Consider the following 6,475-nt stretch of genomic DNA (forward strand, 5'->3'; position numbering starts at 1 on the left):
GGAAGAAACACAGGCAGACACAGATGCAGAGGTTGAGAAACAGGCTGAGATAGAGAATGAAGAAGGAGAAAAGGAAGGGCAGGCAGAGTCACAGGGACAGTCAAAGGGAGATTCAGAATCAGAGACAGAGTCAGAATGTGTGGTGTGCATGTACCTAGTGTGTGTCTTTCTAATTTTTAGACCTTTTAGGAAGTTACATTAACTCAAGTGTCCTGAGAGATGGAGTGATTGGTTGCAACAAATTTCTCAGATTACAACCAGTATACCAAGACATGGTTTCTGTCTAATTGTCCACCCAGACCCAAGGAATACTTATAATAGGAGAGATCCCAGGCTAATGGTTTTCTTTCTTATAATAAGTCTGTCTCTCCCAGTCACAGAATAAAAGGAAATTATGATTCATTGGAAAAGAAAACATAAATGGCTCCAGAAACTCAGCCAAGTCTATTAAGATATATATATATATATATTATCACAAAGCTCTCACACAACTTTTTAAAAATCCTGTACTGGATTCATCTTCTAAGTATACACTGTATGTTATGTATAGTACATCATAAAATACTAAATAGGAATATCTAGCTATGTACACTGAATGTATACTGTGAGGAGATGCCCTTTCAATCTCCATTACAAGATGGCGCTGACATCCGTTGTTCTAACTGGTAAAGAAATAGTCTGTGTATGTGCTGGGGTATTTTTCCATTCTTTGTGCCCTTCCTGTTCTGTGGCGTCATATGGGCTGATAGTGAGCAGCCCTTAGGGTGAAATATGTCTCTAACACTTCTTGTGGTCTATTTAAGGACCGAGTTTCCTGTGTTCTAAGCCTCCTCGCCCAAAAGCTAATCATCTTTCTCTTGAGATGGATTAAAGCTATGCTGCAGAAGGATCTGAGTGTGTCCTGTGTGTGTGTGTTATCGATGGTGAGACTCTTTATCATCACAGACACAGTATACTGAATGCACAGAGCATTAGTACTGTAACTCCATGGATAAATCATGTTCATGAAGCAACACTAACAGAGATTTACACACAATATTTGCATTTCATTTGTGTTCCCGAGATGAAAATTATTTTCATCAACACACATGGCACTGCATAGAACAGGTATGACTAATATTAAAATAGTAAACAGCTGACTGCAAGAAGTATAGAAATCAGAGTTAGTAAGTCTTTGGTGGAATACTATATTTACATACTCACAACATCCATTAGTGAAGAACTCCTGCTGCATTAACTTTGCACAAGATTTATTGTCAAAACTTGTACTTTTAGTCTGGTGGTTGGTGGTTGGTTACACAAGTTGGTTGTGGTTTGTTAGTAGCCATAATTAAAGGAGAAGAAAAAGGAAAAAAATTAAATTCAGAGATTTTCTAATTCCTCTCTCTAATATACCCTTATTTCTGTTCTATCTAGCGTTAGGGGTTATAAAAAGAAGATCCTAGAAAATATCAAACACCAACTATAAAAATGAATCCTTAATTACTGTCCACCAGAAACCACCAATTGTGAAGAAATACACTTTATCTTCTTTATCATAAGTTTTAAAGGACTCTCTTCAATAGCTTCCTGACTGGACTGTTCTTTTTTCTTCTGTGTTCTTTTTCCTTGTGTGTGTGTGTGTGTGTGTGTGTGTGTGTGTGTGTGTGTGTGTGTGTGTGTGCATGAGGGTGAGTGTGTGTGACTTCCTGTGATTAATACCTTCCTGTGTTGTTGACCATTCATATTTGCTGTGGATTTACTCACAACAAACAGATAAACTGAATTGTGAGTATCTTTTTTTTGGTGTCTGTTTTGTTTTTCTTTTCTGGTGGTGGGTTTAGCATGTATGTAAATCAAACACTACCATCGAGTCACATCTCTAGCTTAGACAGGGTTTTGAATTCTTTAACACTAGTTATTTCTCTCCATATTACTGTAACATTATAATGTTTTTATTGTACTCCTGATCTGTTACTGAAATTTTATTTCTATTTACTCCAAATTTATGTAGGTGCTAAGCAACGTCAACCCATTGCTGATATTTTTTGTCAATAAGGCAAGTTGATCAATAAATGACTTTTTTTTTCTGACTAGTGCCATATTGTGTTTTCTTGAAAACTTGTATCTTATGAGCCGGAGCAGAAACTTGTAATGTACACTTGAGGAGGGTTTTTTTGGGATTTGGAGGGTATTTCAGTGTATTAAATGAATGTCAGGTGCCTGATGTTCTATCAGGGTAATGGTGCTCCTTAAGCTACATGTTCATCTTTATTTTCTCCTACACTTTTCATAACAATATTTTTCAGTACCACAGAGCAAATGTTACAGGTTCTTAGCTTTTAAACTCTCAGTAAACACCAAAGTCTCAATTTTGGACTTCAGTGCAGCCTCTTCTCTAAAAGCTAGTCAGAGGATGCTTAGTCCTGTGAGCCCAATCCTTTCTTTTTATTCCAAGCATGGAGGGAAGCTGGCATTCCCTGTAAGGGTTTTGCAATTAGAGATTCTGGTGTCAGCAGATCTTACTTGTCACCCTATTGAGTTTGCTCATCTGTAATAGCAAGTGAAAGAGTGGTAATCAGTACCATGATGGCTCAAAAGAAGTCTAGAACACCACTGCATTCTGCCCCCTTGTGGGTGCCATCCCTGTTACATTTTGAAGAGAAACAGTGCTCCTTCCAGGAAGCTGCTGGGAATTGAACTGCACTCCTCTGCATGCTGTCAGACCCAGCCTCCAGGTCTGGACTGACTCTCCTTAAGGATAGTCACTTACCCTCCTGGCCCCAGTCCCTAATTCTCTCTCAGTTCTCAACAAAACAGGAGACTCTCTTTATTTTTTGTGCCAAATGATGCCAGCTTCATTTCAAATATCCTGATAAACTAAACTGGTTGGGTCTTAAAATAATTTCTTTCTCTCAAACACCTATTTATCAGGAAAACTGTCAGTGAGAATGGCTGAGACATCTAGTCTGGGCGAGTTTCCCATGATTAAGGGCAGGGAATATGAAGATAAGGCCTACTTATTAATATACTTCCAAAGTCTAGTTTTAATTGGCATCTCTAATGCTGTGCAGAAGAAATGTGAGATTGTGAGGTGACTTCACAGATTAATATAAGAGGTGAGTCTAGAAAATCAGGAGCTGTCTATTGAGAACAGCACTGGACCATGGCCCTCCTTTGAGGATTTACACTTTAAAGATGAGATAAACTGTAAAAAAATTATGTCTTTCTGAAATTTATGACATGGAACGTCCACATAATATCTTAGTTCATTTGTGCGATGTTTTTATACATGGCTGTAAATGCTTTTATGTTAACCTGTGTGTGCTAGTAAGTGTTTGCCTTCTTAACATGAAGCTAAAGTCACCTGGGAAGAGGGAACCTCAAATTGGATCTGTCTACATTAGATGAGGCTATAGCCATGTTTATTTGTTTTCTTAGAAATTTTTCTTTAAATTTTCCATCTTATGTGACCTGAAAGTATCCATCTCCCTGTTTATCCTCCTACCATCGAACTCAGAGACACAGTGAAACTAACAGAAGTTATGGGCCAAATGAATTTAACAGATACCTATAGAACATCACCCAAAAACAAGAACACACATAATATGCACTCATTCTTAAGTGTATATTAGGCAAAAAAAAAACATGGAATACCCATGATACAATTCATTGATACTATCCATTATCTCTACCTATGGTCAGGATTATTTTTCTGATTTTTCTTTGTATAGATTCCTGATTCTTGAAGGAGAGAGGTCGATAAAGGCATCCTCTTTAATCTTTAATTCTCTGAGTCTCTCACTCTCTGTGCATTGTCCAGTTGTGTCTTTCTGTGATTATTACCAGTTTTGTAGGAAACTCACCTCTGATGAAGGCTGAGGCATATATACTAACATATGGGTGGAGCCATTAGGATTCATGAGAAGTCATTTTACTGCTGTGGTTATTTAACAAAATTTATGATGGCAGATTTTCACTTAGTGTTTTATGACCTTTCTAGTCTCAGATGCTTGGCCTGATATTTCCCTCCACATTTAACCCTCCTATTTTAGTGTCTTCTTCATTCCTTTATACCACTATATTCTACTTCCCCTTCCTTGGAAGAGCTCCTCCTTCTTTATGGTTCCTTACTAGATAGCTCATCTCTGTTACCCTAAATGAAAAACAAACATATATAAACCTTACAAGCTAACTCCATACATAGGTGAAAACATTCCATTTGTGTCGTTCTGGGTGTGATTTGACTGTTGGATATTTTCCCTTTTTTTGTTTTTTTGTTTTTTTTTTTTGTTTTTGTTTTTGTTTTTTTTTGATACTTCAGTCCTTCTTTTTTAAAAAAATATTTTTATTACGTATTTTCCTCAAGTACATTTCCAATGCTACACCAAAAGTTCCCCATACCCTCCTCCCCAGTTCCCTACCCACCAATTCCCATTTATTTTTTGGCTCTGGCGTTGCCCTGTACTGGGGCATATAAAGTTTGGTTGTCCAATGGGCCTCTCTTTCAGTGATGGCTGACTAGGTCACCTTTTGATACAAATGTAGCTAGAGTCCAGAGCTCCGTGGTACTGATAAGTTAATAATGTGGTTCCATCTGTAGGGTTGCAGATTCCTTTAGCTTCTTGTGTACTTTCTCTAGTCCTCCATTGGAAGCCCTGTGATCCATATAATAGCTGACTGTGAGTATCCACGTCTGTGTTTGCTAGGCCCTGGCATAGTCTCACATGAGACAGCTGATTAACAGTTGATGGGAGAGGATCCAGTACTCAGTGAGTGGTGCTATCTCTGCAAAGATGGTGATAAAATATATAAGAAAGCAACCTGAGGGTAGTGTTTGAAAAATGAGTCAGTGTTTAAGAGAACTGGCTGCTCTCTTAGAAGGTCAGGATTTGAATCACAGAACTCAGGTGGCAGCTCACAGCCTCATGAAGCTCCAATATCAAGTGACCAAGCTCCCTCTTATGGACTCTGTGAACCCTAGACAAAAAAGGCCCACAGACATTCACGCAAACAAAACATTTTTATATATACATATATGATATTAAAATAAAAGTTAAAAGGCATTTTTAAATTTTGTAAGTAGAAAAGCTGAGAAAACTGTGTTGAGAAACGAGCCAATAAGCAGCCTTGCTCCATGTACCCTGCCTATAATCCTACATGGGTTCCTGCCCTGATTTCACTCAGTGATGGAGTGTGATGTGGAAGAATAACACAAACTAATCTTTTTCAAAAGAGAAGGGAGGAGAGGGGGATTGGAATGGGGATTTGTTGATGGGAAACTGTGAAGGAAGTTATCATTTAAATTGTAAATAGATAACTAAATTAATGATGAAAAAAATAAGTCCTGTCAAGAACTCCAATGTGACAGTGTGAAACTGCTAATCTACAACCTGCTAAACTCACATGTGCGGGGTGTGGGCATGCAAGTGTTCTGTCTGAGCCTGCAGGCCACTTAAATCCTCAAAAACCCTGTGGAGTTCAACCCTGACTTCCTGGCACAGATGATCCCCAAAGTGTATTGGGAAGTGCTTGTGCAGGTAGCAGACACCTCAATCTTGGCCCAGGTACACAAAATAGCCAACTAGCTGCTATGAACAGGACAAGATACTTTTGAGGAAGATGTACCCACGTGTGGCTTGAGATTGATGTACTGGATGGTACTCTGCAATGGTCAGAATCCAGTGTTCTTTTCCCCATCATCCACAGGATCACCAATATGCTGTAGAATGATGAGGAGACAGAGAGGTAACCTTGCTAGCCACCACAATGCGATGTGGGAATGGGTATCCAGATGGAGGAAGACCCTCATGAAAGAGTGGGGAGGGGATGGGATAGAGGGTTTCTGGAAGGATGGGAAACTGAAAACGGACATCATTTGAAATGTATATAAAGAAAATATACAATTAAAAAAAGACCAACCAAAGAGTACATAGGGCGGGGCCCATGGCTGCAGCTTCACATGTAGCAGAGAATGGCCTATTTGGACATCAGTGAGAGGTGAAGCTCCTGTTCAAGAGAAGGCTCTATACCCCAGTGTAAGGGAATGTCAGGTCTAGGAAGTAGGAGTGGGTATTTTGTTGATTACTGAGAGGAGGGATGGCATAGTGGGTTTTCAGAGGGGAAACCAGGGAAGGGGATAACATTTGAAATGAAAATAAAGAAAATGCCTCATAAAATAAAATAAAACAAAATAGATTGAAAACAACCACCTAGACACAATAAGTTAATAGCAGAATAATAAATAAGACAGTGTAGTGGTGCATACCTTTTATCCCTGCTCTTGGTAGGCAGAGGCAGGGGCAGGCAAATTTATGAGTTCAAGGCCAGCCTGATCTCCAGATTGAATTCCATGACAACCAGGGCTAAACAGAGAATCCCTGCCTCGAAAAAACAAAAAACAATAAACAAATAAAGAGAAAATGAATGACACACAGGCATACAGAAGAGGACTGGTCCCAAAGACAGCGATTGTCCTAAATATACTAGAGCACAT

The 6,475-nt window shown here is 38.9% G+C and overlaps 1 pseudogene; it reads left to right on the plus strand.

Annotated features, from left to right (window-relative positions):
• The first annotated feature begins 2,930 nt into the window (after positions 1-2,930).
• Positions 2,931-5,731, plus strand: Gm46702 (annotated as a pseudogene).
• Positions 5,732-6,475: the final 744 nt, after the last annotated feature.

This window comes from Mus musculus, chromosome Y (assembly GCF_000001635.26).
Source record: "Mus musculus strain C57BL/6J chromosome Y, GRCm38.p6 C57BL/6J".
Taxonomy (NCBI): Eukaryota; Metazoa; Chordata; class Mammalia; order Rodentia; family Muridae; genus Mus; species Mus musculus.